This window comes from Pseudophryne corroboree, unplaced genomic scaffold, assembly GCF_028390025.1.
Source record: "Pseudophryne corroboree isolate aPseCor3 unplaced genomic scaffold, aPseCor3.hap2 scaffold_695, whole genome shotgun sequence".
Lineage (NCBI taxonomy): Eukaryota > Metazoa > Chordata > Amphibia > Anura > Myobatrachidae > Pseudophryne > Pseudophryne corroboree.
The window spans coordinates 92,352-108,331 of NW_026970279.1; the positions used below are offsets into that span (position 1 = coordinate 92,352).

Below are 15,980 nucleotides of genomic sequence, written 5' to 3' on the forward strand. Positions count from 1 at the left end.
GATGGAAATGTATCTGCCCAGTGATGTAGTCTAGGACCATCAGCCCTGTTCTCAGTTGGGTGTTTATAACACAAGGGGTGATATTCAATTGTAATATCACGCCCGATCTCCCGTCTAAAGTGACAAGAGTTTGCGGGTCAATATTCAATTGTCCCCCATGTTTGGGCATATCGCGCCCATAGCAGTCTGGATTAGCTTTGTAAAGCTATTTAACTCAACTAATGTCATGGGTGCGATCACGAAAAGTTTTGTGCATTTCAGCTCACCTTACCCGGGGGTGGCGATCTGAAATGCTAATATTGCGTTCGTCGGCAGCAATATTTGAATCAGGGGTGTTTTCTGTTAAAGGCGTTTTCTTCTTTAGGGTCCATAGTGATCCACAGTCCTTACATCGGGGTGTAGGTGGTAGGAGTCGACCGGGCATCACACAGTTAAGCTTTTATTTCCCAGGATGCCCTGGACCTCCTCCCCATGTACCCCGCCCCTGGCTAGTGGGCAGTTTTAGTGTTGGTGCTGGCAGAAGCCGGAGCACCGGTCACACAGCGGAGAGGAATGAATGAGCAGCGCTGGGAGTCTCTCTGAGCGCCACCGCTGCTGCTCCAACAATCCCCCGCTGGTGCCGCAACGTCAGTGAGGCTAAGAGACTGATGATTCCGGCGTGGTTACTTCCTGATCGCCGCGCTAGTACAGCGTCCAGGGGCCCGGACTGCACCCGGAGGACAGGTAAGGCATTCTCTGGCACGTGGGACCCACAATACATGCAGTCCATGCTTCCGCAGGCTCTAATGTGATCCCTGGCTGCTGCTACGGGTTACACTAGACCACCAGGGCATGCATATAATACATATATATAGGATAATGGAGGCCAGGGTACCTGGTGGGTGATGTCAGCCAGGGGAGGTAGGTCCTCTCCCAGAGCCAGATTCCACAGCTGGGTTTCCCTCTCGGCTGCCCCTCCCCCACATGCTTCTCTTATAAGAGTCTCTGAGGGACATTCCAATGGGAATGAGTGTGATGCCGGGCTCTGGGAATGCTGGGTTCTGTCTCCAGAGGTGGCCAGGTTATACATGCACTAGTCCTACCTACCACTGTGGTGTGAGGAGATGACGTCAGTGCCCATTGCAATTGTTATTTACTTACATTGTGTGTGACTGGTGCTAGCTCTGCTGTGTGACTGCATTGTATCTATCCCTTACATGTGAGTGCAGGTGTTCCGGGCTGTGTGACTGCATTGTATCTGTCCCTTACATGTGAGTGCAGGTGTTCCGGGCTGTGTGACTGCATTGTATCTATCCCTTACATGTGAGTGCATTGTATCTATCCCTTACATGTGAGTGCAGGTGTTCCGGGCTGTGTGACTGCATTGTATCTTTCCCTTACATGTGAGTGCGGGTGTTCCGGGCTGTGTGACTGCATTGTATCTATCCCTTACATGTGAGTACAGGTGTTCCGGGCTGTGTGACTGCATTGTATCTTTCCCTTACATGTGAGTGCAGGTGTTCCGGGCTGTGTGACTGCATTGTATCTATCCCTTACATGTGAGTACATGTGTTCCGGGCTGTGTGACTGCATTGTATCTATCCCTTACATGTGAGTGCGGGTGTTCCGGGCTGTGTGACTGCATTGTATCTATCCCTTACATGTGAGTACAGGTGTTCCGGGCTGTGTGACTGCATTGTATCTATCCCTTACATGTGAGTACAGGTGTTCCGGGCTGTGTGACTGCCTTGTATCTATCCCTTACATGTGAGTGCAGGTGTTCCGGGCTGTGTGACTGCCTTGTATCTATCCCTTACATGTGAGTGCAGGTGTTCCGGGCTGTGTGACTGCATTGTATCTATCCCTTACATGTGAGTACAGGTGTTCCGGGCTGTGTGACTGCATTGTATCTATCCCTTACATGTGAGTACAGGTGTTCCGGGCTGTGTGACTGCATTGTATCTATCCCTTACATGTGAGTGCAGGTGTTCCGGGCTGTGTGACTGCATTGTATCTGTCCCTTACATGTGAGTACAGGTGTTCCGGGCTGTGTGACTGCATTGTATCTATCCCTTACATGTGAGTGCAGGTGTTCCGGGCTGTGTGACTGCATTGTATCTATCCCTTACATGTGAGTGCAGGTGTTCCGGGCTGTGTGACTGCATTGTATCTGTCCCTTACATGTGAGTGCAGGTGTTCCGGGCTGTGTGACTGCATTGTATCTGTCCCTTACATGTGAGTACAGGTGTTCCGGGCTGTGTGACTGCATTGTATCTATCCCTTACATGTGAGTGCAGGTGTTCCGGGCTGTGTGACTGCATTGTATCTGTCCCTTACATGTGAGTACAGGTGTTCCGGGCTGTGTGACTGCATTGTATCTGTCCCTTACATGTGAGTGCAGGTGTTCCGGGCTGTGTGACGGCATTGTATCTATCCCTTACATGTGAGTGCAGGTGTTCCGGGCTGTGTGACTGCATTGTATCTGTCCCTTACATGTGAGTGCAGGTGTTCCGGGCTGTGTGACTGCCTTGTATCTACCCCTTACATGTGAGTACAGGTGTTCCGGGCTGTGTGACTGCATTGTATCTATCCCTTACATGTGAGTGCAGGTGTTCCGGGCTGTGTGACTGCATTGTATCTATCCCTTACATGTGAGTACAGGTGTTCCGGTCTGTGTGACTGCATTGTATCTATCCCTTACATGTGAGTGCAGGTGTTCCGGGCTGTGTGACTGCATTGTATCTATCCCTTACATGTGAGTGCAGGTGTTCCGGGCTGTGTGACTGCATTGTATCTATCCCTTACATGTGAGTGCAGGTGTTCCGGGCTGTGTGACTGCATTGTATCTATCCCTTACATGTGAGTGCAGGTGTTCCGGGCTGTGTGACTGCATTGTATCTATCCCTTACATGTGAGTGCAGGTGTTCCGGGCTGTGTGACTGCATTGTATCTGTCCCTTACATGTGAGTGCAGGAGTTCCGGGCTGTGTGACTGCATTGTATCTGTCCCTTACATGTGAGTGCAGGTGTTCCGGGCTGTGTGACTGCATTGTATCTATCCCTTACATGTGAGTGCAGGTGTTCCGGGCTGTGTGACTGCATTGTATCTATCCCTTACATGTGAGTGCAGGTGTTCCGGGCTGTGTGACTGCATTGTATCTACCCCTTACATGTGAGTGCAGGTGTTCCGGGCTGTGTGACTGCATTGTATCTGTCCCTTACATGTGAGTACAGGTGTTCCGGGCTGTGTGACTGCATTGTATCTGTCCCTTACATGTGAGTGCAGGTGTTCCGGGCTGTGTGACTGCATTGTATCTATCCCTTACATGTGAGTACAGATGTTCCGGGCTGTGTGACTGCATTGTATCTATCCCTTACATGTGAGTGCAGGTGTTCCGGGCTGTGTGACTGCATTGTATCTATCCCTTACATGTGAGTACAGATGTTCCGGGCTGTGTGACTGCATTGTATCTATCCCTTACATGTGAGTGCAGGTGTTCTGGGCTGTGTGACTGCATTGTATCTACCCCTTACATGTGAGTGCAGGTGTTCCGGGCAGTGTGACTGCATTGTATCTGTCCCTGACATGTGAGTGCAGGTGTTCCGGGCTGTGTGACTGCATTGTATCTGTCCCTTACATGTGAGTGCAGGTGTTCCGGGCTGTGTGACTGCATTGTATCTATCCCTTACATGTGAGTACAGATGTTCCGGGCTGTGTGACTGCATTGTATCTATCCCTTACATGTGAGTACAGGTGTTCCAGGCTGTGTGACTGCATTGTATCTGTCCCTTACATGTGAGTGCAGGTGTTCCGGGCTGTGTGACTGCATTGTATCTATCCCTTACATGTGAGTGCAGGTGTTCCGGGCTGTGTGACTGCATTGTATCTATCCCTTACATGTGAGTACAGATGTTCCGGGCTGTGTGACTGCATTGTATCTATCCCTTACATGTGACTGCAGGTGTTCCGGGCTGTGTGACTGCATTATATCTATCCCTTACATGTGAGTACAGGTGTTCCGGGCTGTGTGACTGCATTGTATCTATCCCTTACATGTGAGTACAGGTGTTCTGGGCTGTGTGACTGCATTGTATCTGTCCCTTACATGTGAGTGCAGGTGTTCTGGACTGTGTGACTGCATTGTATCTATCCCTTACATGTGAGTACAGGTGTTCCGGGCTGTGTGACTGCATTGTATCTATCTCTTACATGTGAGTACAGGTGTTCCGGGCTTTGTGACTGCATTGTATCTATCCCTTACATGTGAGTGCAGGTGTTCCGGGCTGTGTGACTGCATTGTATCTGTACCTTACATGTGAGTGCAGGTGTTCTGGACTGTGTGACTGCATTGTATCTATCCCTTACATGTGAGTACAGGTGTTCCGGGCTGTGTGACTGCATTGTATCTATCTCTTACATGTGAGTACAGGTGTTCCGGGCTTTGTGACTGCATTGTATCTATCCCTTACATGTGAGTACAGGTGTTCCGGGCTGTGTGACTGCATTGTATCTATCCCTTACATGTGAGTACAGGTGTTCCGGGCTGTGTGACTGCATTGTATCTATCCCTTACATGTGAGTGCAGGTGTTCCGGGCTGTGTGACTGCATTGTATCTATCCCTTACATGTGAGTGCAGGTGTTCCGGGCTGTGTGACTGCATTGTATCTATCCCTTACATGTGAGTACAGGTGTTCCGGGCTGTGTGACTGCATTGTATCTGTCTCTTACATGTGAGTGCAGGTGTTCCGGGCTGTGTGACTGCATTGTATCTATCCCCTACATGTGAGTGCAGGTGTTCCGGGCTGTGTGACTGCATTGTATCTGGCCCTTACATGTGAGTACAGGTGTTCCGGGCTGTGTGACTGCATTGTATCTATCCCTTACATGTGAGTGCAGGTGTTCCGGGCTGTGTGACGGCATTGTATCTATCCCTTACATGTGAGTGCAGGTGTTCCGGGCTGTGTGACTGCATTGTATCTGTCCCTTACATGTGAGTGCAGGTGTTCCGGGCTGTGTGACTGCATTGTATCTATCCCTTACATGTGAGTACAGGTGTTCCGGGCTGTGTGACTGCATTGTATCTATCCCTTACATGTGAGTGCAGGTGTTCCGGGCTGTGTGACTGCATTGTATCTATCCCTTACATGTGAGTGCAGGTGTTCCGGGCTGTGTGACTGCATTGTATCTATCCCTTACATGTGAGTGCAGGTGTTCCGGGCTGTGTGACTGCATTGTATCTATCCCTTACATGTGAGTGCAGGTGTTCCGGGCTGTGTGACTGCATTGTATCTATCCCTTACATGTGAGTGCAGGTGTTCCGGGCTGTGTGACTGCATTGTATCTATCCCTAATTAAAGAGAGAAGAAAAAATGACCTTGGTTGGGAGCACTCATTCCCGGAGAGTTACTTGCAGATATGATGTCTGTATGAAAAATGATGTAATGATGAAGTAATTAAAACATAACTTTTAATAATTTGTATATGATAAAAGGCTAGATACACTAATTGAAATTACTAAGAAAAAATTAATGAAAAACACAAGATACCCAATTTAATAATAAGATGGCTCTAAACTATCTAAGCCATACATAGAATAAGGTCTGCGAATATATTAGATGGATTGTTACTGTGATAATTCAGTGTCTAGCAAGCAAATGCCCATCCCACTGTGGATTCAGTGCAATCACCAATTAAATTCCACTGGAGACCTACAACACCTGGTATTCCTAAGTGGTCTCCCACTGAAGTACTGACCAGGCCCAACACTGTATTGCCTCCAAGGTCAGACGGGGTTGGGCATACCCAGTGTGGTATGGTAGTAGGTAACGTGTGGAAAGGGGCAGTGAGTGCAGCTGTTATGTAAGGGATGTGTGTTATTGTGCCAGTTTAGCCAATTGCATTCCTCCTTATTAGATAATTTTGTTGACCATCATTGCACCAATTTAGCGACCCAGACACATGGGTATGGTTAAATCATATGGTCAGCAAGGGTTGATAACATGAGCCTCTGTTATTTCTGTTCGTGGCGTGAGGCAAAGCAAGACAGATAGCCTATTATAATTTAAGGCATGTATGAAACGCAAACACAGAATTCAAATGAACCAAGTGTCTGTTATTGCAGATTGAATCTGCCCGTCAGGAAAACATTGATTGAATAATATTTTCTAATGCACCAACATTAATAAAGAAATTATCCGAGCTTAATTGTCAGGTATGATACTTAATTTGTATCGAAGGTGGAAAAATTAGCTAAAATAACCCAAAAAAAGGATAAATAGATGTGCTTCAAAAAAATGTATATTTGCTGCAATTAGTTGAACAATGCAACCATAAACACTCACATACCAGCAGCTGATATAACAAAATACAATTGTTGCCATGAATTTGACATAAATCGATACTTAGAAGCCAGATGTAATTTTTTTAAAAGAAAAGAACACACATCGTTGCAGCTACCACTGCTCTGCACTATGTTATAGGTATATACTCAGATTACATTTTTTGAACATACAAAACAGCCTAAATAATTTACAGGCAAACGTTAATGGCTAAATGCCACAGGTAATAGTGCGGTAAGTCATAGATAGCACCTATGGTAAGTTGTTATATGCTTCACAGAACGGATTGCTGCTAACTTATGTGTATGGAACATGAAAGCAGCTTAAGTAATTATCAAGCAAAAGATTGACAGCTAAGTACCACGGGTGGCGGAGTGAATGATAATACACCTATAATTGGTGTTGCTAAACATATACTTGCTCCTCAAACCCAGCAAAATGACATTACCCAAATAGGCGTTTGGCTTTATGGTAATGATGGGGACAGTGAGCACGGGGGAAGGGGGAGAGAAATTACTTATTGGCTGTGCGCCTCCCCGTCCCGTCAATTACCGCCGAGCCGCCTAAGTCCGTGCGGTGTGCAGACTGGTCGTCTCGCCCGATCTCCTGTCCTCCGTCGCTGGTCTGAGACCGGTCACGTGAGAGCGCTCTCCGTGACCCTCAATCACGTACCCAACGTACGTTTCGCAGTTGGCTTGTTCACGGGTAACGTGAGCATTGTGGCGCTGGTAACCGCAATATATTGGGGAATACCACCAATAGCAGCTATAGTAGCTGAATTAGCACAGCAGAATCATATGTTTGATAATGCCGTGCCTGACGCCAGGGAAACCTGGACTTAATAAGAGACCCATATGTTCTGGTTAATTAAATTAGAACTGACAGCTTAAACATAAGGAGACTATTGCGTTTACAGGGAGCAGAAACATACTTGAAAGGGAATAGATCCGATGCTTGGGCTCTTCTGGAGGCTGACAGCCGGATGCCGGGCCCCTGGTGATGCCGTTCTTCTAATGTAGTCCAGACCCTTTACACACCACCACCTTTGACCTCTATGCTTACCTAACCTGTCACCATATATTCTCCGGGATCCATCGCTTCAGAATGCCGCCGAAAAAGGTTAAAGAGGTGCTCCCTCCTAGAGTATCTTTTTCGTCTCAGAAAGCGGCTCCTGCCCCTCCTACTGCACGGAAGTCCCCTATAGCCACCTCTGCGTCCGACCCTCCCTGGACAGGTATTGCGCCAGGTCAAGAGACCCTCAGGCAATATCTGTGGACGCTCTGGTAACACCGTGGGTGTACCAGTCAGTGTATGTGTTCCCTCCTCTGCCTCTCATACCCAAGGTACTGAGAATTATAAGACGGAGAGGAGTAAGAACTATACTCGTGGCTCTGGATTGGCCAAGAAGGACTTGGTACCCGGAACTTCAAGAGATGCTCACAGAGGAACCGTGGCCTCTGCCGCTAAGAAGGGACTTGCTTCAGCAAGGACCCTGTCTGTTCCAAGACTTACCGCGGCTGCGTTTGACGGCATGGCGGTTGAACGCCGGATCCTGAAGGAAAAAGGCATTCCGGAGGAAGTCATTCCTATCCTGATCAAAGCCAGGAAGGAGGTGACCGCACAACATTATCACCGTATTTGGCGAAAATATGTTGCGTGGTGTGAGGCCAGGAGGGCCCCCACGGAGGAATTTCAACTCGGTCGATTCCTGCATTTCCTGCAAACAGGAGTGTCTATGGGCCTCAAATTGGGGTCCATTAAGGTTCAAATTTCGGCCCTGTCGATTTTCTTCCTGAAGTCCAGACGTTTGTCAAGGGAGTATTGCATATATAGCCCCCTTTTGTGCCTCCAGTGGCACCGTGGGATCTCAACGTAGTGTTGGGATTCCTCAAATCACATTGGTTTGAACCGCTCAAATCTGTGGATTTGAAATATCTCACATGGAAAGTGACCATGCTGTTGGCCCTGGCCTCGGCCAGGCGAGTGTCAGAATTGGCGGCTTTGTCTTACAAAAGCCCATATCTGATTTTCCATTCGGAAGCGTTTCACCTGAACCAACCTATTGTGGTACCTGCGGCTACTAGGGACTTGGAGGACTCCAAGTTGCTAGACGTTGTCAGGGCCCTGAAAATATATGTTTCCAGGACGGCTGGAGTCAGAAAGTCTGACTCGCTGTTTATACTGTATGCACCCAACAAGTTGGGGGCTCCTGCTTCTAAGCAGACGATTGCTCGTTGGATTTGTAGCACAATTCAACTGGCACATTCTGTGGCAGGCCTGCCACAGCCTAAATCTGTCAATGCCCACTCCACAAGGAAGGTGGGCTCATCTTGGGCGGCTTCCCGAGGGGTCTCGGCATTACAACTCTGCCGAGCAGCTACGTGGTCAGGGGAGAACACGTTTGTAAAATTCTACAAATTTGATACCCTGGCTGAGGAGGACCTGGAGTTCTCTCATTCGGTGCTGCAGAGTCATCCGCACTCTCCCGCCCGTTTGGGAGCTTTGGTATAATCCCCATGGTCCTGACGGAGTCCCCAGCATCCACTAGGACGTCAGAGAAAATAAGATTTTACTTACCGATAAATCTATTTCTCGTAGTCCGTAGTGGATGCTGGGCGCCCATCCCAAGTGCGGATTGTCTGCAATACTTGTACATAGTTATTGTTACAAAAATCGGGTTATTATTGTTGTGAGCCATCTTTTTAGAGGCTCCGCTGTTATCATGCTGTTAACTGGGTTCAGATCACAGGTTGGACAGTGTGATTGGTGTGGCTGGTATGAGTCTTACCCGGGATTCAAAATCCTTCCTTATTGTGTACGCTCGTCCGGGCACAGTATCCTAACTGAGGCTTGGAGGAGGGTCATAGGGGGAGGAGCCAGTGCACACCACCTGATCCTAAAGCTTTTACTTTTGTGCCCTGTCTCCTGCGGAGCCGCTATTCCCCATGGTCCTGACGGAGTCCCCAGTATCCACTACGGACTACGAGAAATAGATTTATCGGTAAGTAAAATCTTATTTTCTCTGACGTCCTAGTGGATGCTGGGGACTCCGTCAGGACCATGGGGAATAGCGGCTCTGCAGGAGACAGGGCACAAAAGTAAAAGCTTTAGGATCAGGTGGTGTGCACTGGCTCCTCCCCCTATGACCCTCCTCCAAGCCTCAGTTAGGTTTTTGTGCCCGGCCGAGAAGGGTGCAATCTAGGTGGCTCTCCTAAAGAGCTGCTTAGAGTAAAAGTTTTGTTAGGTTTTTTATTTTCAGTGAGTCCTGCTGGCAACAGGCTCACTGCAACGAGGGACTTAGGGGAGAAGAAGTGAACTCACCTGCGTGCAGGATGGATTGGCTTCTTAGGCTACTGGACACTAGCTCCAGAGGGACGATCACAGGTACAGCCTGGATGGGACACCGGAGCCGCGCCGCCGACCCCCTTGCAGATGCTGAAGAGAGAAGAGGTCCAGAAATCGGCGGCTGAAGACTTCTCAGTCTTCATGAGGTAGCGCACAGCACTGCAGCTGTGCGCCATTGCTCTCCGCACACTTCACACCAACGGTCACTGAGGGTGCAGGGCGCTGGGGGGGGCGCCCTGGGCAGCAATGAAAGTACCTATGCTGGCTAAAAATACATCACATATACCCTCTGGGGCTATATGGATGTATTTAACCCCTGCCAGGTTGTCAGAAAAACGGGAAAAGAAGCCCGCCGAAAAGGGGGCGGGGCCTATTCTCCTCAGCACACAGCGCCATTTTCCCTCACAGAACTGCTGGTGGGAAGGCTCCCAGGCTCTCCCCTGCACTGCACTACAGAAACAGGGTTAAAACAGAGAGGGGGGGCACTTATTTGGCGATATGATTATATATTAAGATGCTATAAGGGAAAACACTTATATAAAGGTTGTCCCTGTATAATTATAGCGTTTTGGTGTGTGCTGGCAAACTCTCCCTCTGTCTCCCCAAAGGGCTAGTGGGGTCCTGTCCTCTATCAGAGCATTCCCTGTGTGTGTGCTGTGTGTCGGTACGTGTGTGTCGACATGTATGAGGACGATGTTGGTGAGGAGGCGGAGCAATTGCCTGTAATGGTGATGTCACTCTCTAGGGAGTCGACACCGGAATGGATGGCTTATTTAGGGAATTACGTGATAATGTCAACACGCTGCAAGGTCGGTTGACGACATGAGACGGCCGACAAACAAATTAGTACCTGTCCAGGCGTCTCAAACACCGTCAGGGGCTTTAAAACGCCCATTTACCTCAGTCGGTCGACACAGACACGGACACTGACTCCAGTGTCGACGGTGAAGAAACAAACGTATTTTCCTTTAGGACCACACGTTACATGTTAAGTGCAATGAAGGAGGTGTTACATATTTCTGATACTACAAGTACCACAAAAAAGGGGTATTATGTGGGGTGTGAAAAAACTACCTGTAGTTTTTCCTGAATCAGATAAATTAAATGAAGTGTGTGATGATGCGTGGGTTTCCCCCGATAGAAAATTATTGGCGGTATACCCTTTCCCGCCAGAAGTTAGGGCGCATTGGGAAACACCTCCTAGGGTAGATAAGGCGCTCACACGCTTATCAAAACAAGTGGCGGTACCCTCTCCAGATAGGGCCGCCCTCAAGGAGCCAGCTGATAGGAGGCTGGAAAATATCCTAAAAAGTATATACACACATACTGGTGTTATACTGCGACCAGCGATCGCCTCAGCCTGGATGTGCAGCGCTGGGGTGGCTTGGTCGGATTCCCTGACTGAAAATATTGATACCCTTGACAGGGACAGTATTTTATTGACTATAGAGCATTTAAAGGATGCATTTCTATATATGCGAGATGCACAGAGGGATATTTGCACTCTGGCATCAAGAGTAAGTGCGATGTCCATATCTGCCAGAAGATGTTTATGGACACGACAGTGGTCAGGTGATGCAGATTCCAAACGGCACATGGAAGTATTGCCGTATAAAGGGGATCTGCCCAGGGATAGAGGAAAGGGAAGAAGACTGCAGCAGGCAGCCCATTCCCAGGAACAGAAGCCCTCCACCGCTTCTGCCAAGTCCTCAGCAGGACGCTGGGGCCGTACAAGCGGACTCAGTTGCGGTGGGGGGTCGTCTCAAGAGTTTCAGCACGCAGTGGGATCACTCGCAAGTGGACCCCTTGATCCTACAAGTAGTATCCCAGGGGTACAGATTGGAAATTCGATACGTCTCCCCCTCGCAGGTTCCTGAAGTCTGCTTTACCAACGTCTCCCTCCAACAGGGAGGCAGTATTGGAAACAATTCACAAGCTGTATTCCCAGCAGGTGATAATCAAAGTACCCCTCCTACAACAAGGAAAGGGGTATTATTCCACACTATATTGTGGTACTGAAGCCAGACGGCTCGGTGAGACCTATTCTAAATCTGAAATATTTGAACACTTACATACAAAGGTTCAAATCAAGATGGAGTCACTCAGAGCAGTGATAGCGAACCAGGAAGAAGGGGACTATATGGTGTCCCTGGACATCAGGGATGCTTACCTCCATGTCCCAATTTGCCCTTCTCACCAAGGGTACCTCAGGTTCGTGGTACCGAACTGTCACCATCAGTTTCAGACGCTGCCGTTTGGATTGTCCACGGCGCCCCGGGTCTTTACCAAGGTAATGGCCGAAATGATGATTCTTTTTCAAAGAAAAGGCGTCTTAATTATCCCTTACTTGGACGATCTCCTGATAAGGGCAAGGTCCAGAGAACTGTTGGAGGTCGGAGTAGCACTATCTCAAGTAGTTCTACGACAGTCCTGCTTCTGTCCCGGGGTTCGACCCGGAATCCGACGCCCCTCTCACGGTCAAAACTCTGTACCAGGCTCTATCAGCATTTAAAACAGCTGACTCAAGATCTCACAGCGGCTGTCCGAGAGGTTAAGACAGAATTGCATGCTATAGGGGAACGCACAGACCATCTGGAACGGAAAGTCGAGGAATTGGTCTCGTCTCACAACGACCTCATAGCGGCACATGATTAACAGCTGAATGACCTGGAGGCGTTTAAACTCAAGATTGCGGATATCGAGGACAGATTTTGCGCAATAATATCAAGATCCGAGGCATTCCTGACTCCGTGCAAAATTCTGAGCTGGAAGATTACGCCACCTCGTTATTTAGGAAGCTCTTGCCCAGGGCTGATCCCAGGGAGCTGCTTATAGACAGGATCCATAGACTACCTGAACCACGCTCGTTGCCCCCCTCGCTCCCGCGAGACACGCTCATGAGTGCACTTCTCCACGACGAAAGAACGCATCCTAAAGGCGGAAAGAGACTCCGACTCTGATGCGCTTGGTGGGTTACGACTCTTTCCGGATTTTTCGACTTTGGCTAAAAGACGATCGTTTATCCCTGTTACACTAGCGCTTCGTGACCAAGAGATTAATTACCGATGGGGTTTTCCGATAAAGCTCATCATCTCATATGAAAATAAATCCTACACAGTTGCCTTATTGGAAGCAGGAGTCAAGCTGCTATCTGAGTGGGATATCCCTGTCGCGAAGCCGCCTGGATCCAAGAAACAGTCAACCCTTCAATCGGAGTGGCTCGTCGCCTGAAGTCGTCACTGTAAACCTGGACTTTGAATATGGACGTTACGCTGTACCGTTCTAGCGGATAGGTCTTAACTATTGGTCTAGACGTGGCCACGTGAGTCACCCTCTTAGTAGTTGTAATGCTGGAGTCCCGGCTCCGTCCTCATGGTTTAGTTTATTAGTCCATGCGTATATGTTCTCTGTTGTCCTTACATGGTCGGTAGGCATATTTGTATATGTTTTTTTTCCCTTTCTCCTTATCTAGGTCATAGGTGGTGGTGGCGGCGTCAGGCCACATGTCCCCCCCCGCTAATGTACTGCTGCATTTTTCTGCTTCCCTTGCAGTAGTTATACCGACCCGATGCACTGGGTCGTTTTGGTTTGTTCTTACCCTTTCTTCCCTTGTTATTTCCTCCCTCCCCTTCGCAACACTCTAACTGTATGAGACAAAACCATTTCTTACATGTATACAGAAATATCTCACCACTCATGGCGTGCTTTAGACCGTCACGATGCTCCAGGTGCTGTCCATGAACGTTAAGGGGTTAAATTCCCCTAATAAATGAAGGTTAACATTGGACTATTTTGCTAGGCACAAGGCAGATGTTATTGCGCTGCAGGAGACGCACTTTTTCGTCCTTAGCGCCCCCTACGTTTAAAGACCACAGGTTCCCTATCGGTTATTTTGTAAACGGCCCTTTTAAGAGGAATGGTGTAGCCATATTGTTTAAAAACTCTCTCCTTCACTTTACACTCCCAGGTTGCCGATAAAAATGGCCGCTATCTTATCTTGAGTGGCCTTTTAAATGACAAACCGGTTACCCTGGTTTCAGCTTATGCCCCTAACTCAAACCAAGTGACCTTTTTACGTAAACTATGTTTAGTTATCCAGAGGAACCGTACAGGCTTGCTCCTACTAATGGGGGACTTCAATCTGGTCCTTGATCCTAGGTTGGACAGGTCTCCCAGGCCCTCCCCTTCCCCATTAGCCTCCTCTAACGCCCCATGCTTAGCCTTCCGCAATCTCCTGGCTGAATTTGACATCTACGATATTTGGCGAGTGCAAAACCCTACGGGCCGTGAGTACACATACTATTCTCCCGTTCACAACTCCTATTCCCGCATTGATTTTTTGTTTTCTGATAAATGGACCCTCCAATTTACTAGATCCGCGGATATCCTTCCAATAACCTGGTCAGATCATGCCCCACTGTTTCTTAAATGGGATCTTAATAGTCAGGATGCCCCGCCCCGACCTTGGAGACTCTCCCCTCACCTACTGGCCAACCCTGTCTCTAAAAAAAATTATAGTAGACAGCATCATATCCTACTTGTAATTTAATTCTCCTGCGGACACGTCCACTCTGAACTTCTGGTGCGCGCTGAAAGCCGTTGCTAGAGGGGCAGCGATACAGGCAGGAGCCCACCTTAAGAAACTACATCAGCAACGCTTGAATGATTTGGAGCGTAAATTAAAGGAACTGGAGGAGAAAAACCAAGTTCGACCCTCGAGATCCCTCCAGAAAGAGTTAGCTGATATTAGGTCCCAGCTTCAGACGTTCAGACGTTGCTTATGGTGCGTACCCAGGCCTCATTAAACAGGATTTGTCAGAAATTTTACCTGACGGGGAATAGACCGGGAAAACTGCTTGCTCGTAAGCCTAGAGCGCAACAAGCTAGGAATAGAATTAAACTTATTATATCCCCAACAGGCGCCAAAATATCTAACCCTTCGGAGATATCAAATCAGTTTGCTGGCTTCTATTCCCAACTTTATAATCTCTCGACTGACTCTTCTACCCCGCAGCCCACTCTTCCCTCTATCAACTCCTTCCTCACTGACTTGAAACTTCCTTCCATTACCAATGACCAATTAGAAGTACTGAATGCCCCCTGGTCCACCACGGACACGTTAAGGGCGATTAAATCCCTTCCTAAAGATAAGGCCCCAGGCCCAGATGGCTTTATAAATTATTTTTATGCTTCACTCCAGGACCTCCTGGCTCCCTCCCTGGTAACAGTTTATAATGAAATCACTTCTCAGGGCACTCTCCCAACGGAGATGCTGGAGGCTCGTATTGTCACGATCCCCAAACCAGGTAAGGACTTGACTTCTTGACAAAACTACCGCCCCATCGCGATGTTAAACGGAGACATTAAAATATATGCTAAATTAATAGCTCAACAACTGAACGCCCTCCTTCCCTCCTTGATACACCTTGATCAAGTTGGATTCATCCCCGGTCGACAAGCGTCTGATAATAGCCGTAGGGTATTTAACCTCGTAGACTCCATAGCCCGTGATCAGGGCCTCCTCCTGTTATCCTTAGATGCGGAGAAGGATTTCGACCGCATAAACTGGACCTACATACGGGAAGTATTATTGAAATTTGGCTTCCGCGACCGTATCCTGTCATCTATTCTCGCCCTCGGCCCGGGCCTTTAGTAATGGTTTCCTGTCTTCCTCTTTCCCAATCTACAATGGCACGCATCAGGGCTGCCCCCTCTCCCCTCTCATTTTTGTCCTGGCGATTGAACCCTTGGCAGCTAAGATTCGGGCGGACTCACAGTTCCCAGGATTCCATCTAGGCACCGTCCCCCATAAACTATGCTTATTTGCAGATGATGTTCTTTTATTTGTAACCGACCCCTGCACCTCACTCCCTCATTTACACAATATTTTAGATAGGTACTCTGCAGCGTCCTACTACAAATTAAACACAACTAAAACTGACGCTCTGCCTATCAATCTCGCTCATTCCATGGCCCCTCTGCGTACTAAATACCCCTACAATTGGCAAACAACCTTGATAAAGTATTTGGGTATCCATATCCCCCCATCCTCCTCTTCTGTATTTGATGTTAACCTCCCCCCTTTACTGACTGCGCTACAATTGTCCACCAAATTGTGGCTCAACTATGAGATATCATGGCTGGGACTCCTGGCCGCCTTTAAAATGTTGTTGCTTCCCAAATTAATGTTTCTGTTTCGCACAATCCCCTTTGTCTTCCCCAAGAAATATTTAGATAAGGTTACTACTATCCTCACCAATTATGTCTGGTCTTTGCGACCACCTAAATTGTCCCGCGCCAGGATGTCATTACCTAGG

The 15,980-nt window shown here is 48.3% G+C and overlaps 1 protein-coding gene and 1 pseudogene across 1 annotated transcript in view; one reads left to right on the top strand and one right to left on the bottom strand.

Annotated features, from left to right (window-relative positions):
• Positions 1 to 15,980, top strand: part of LOC135037958 (zinc finger protein ZFP2-like) — a 145,981-nt gene that overhangs the window by 87,048 nt on the left and 42,953 nt on the right. The gene's annotated exons all lie outside the window — the stretch shown is intronic.
• On the bottom strand, positions 5,686 to 5,804 carry LOC135037963 (5S ribosomal RNA; annotated as a pseudogene).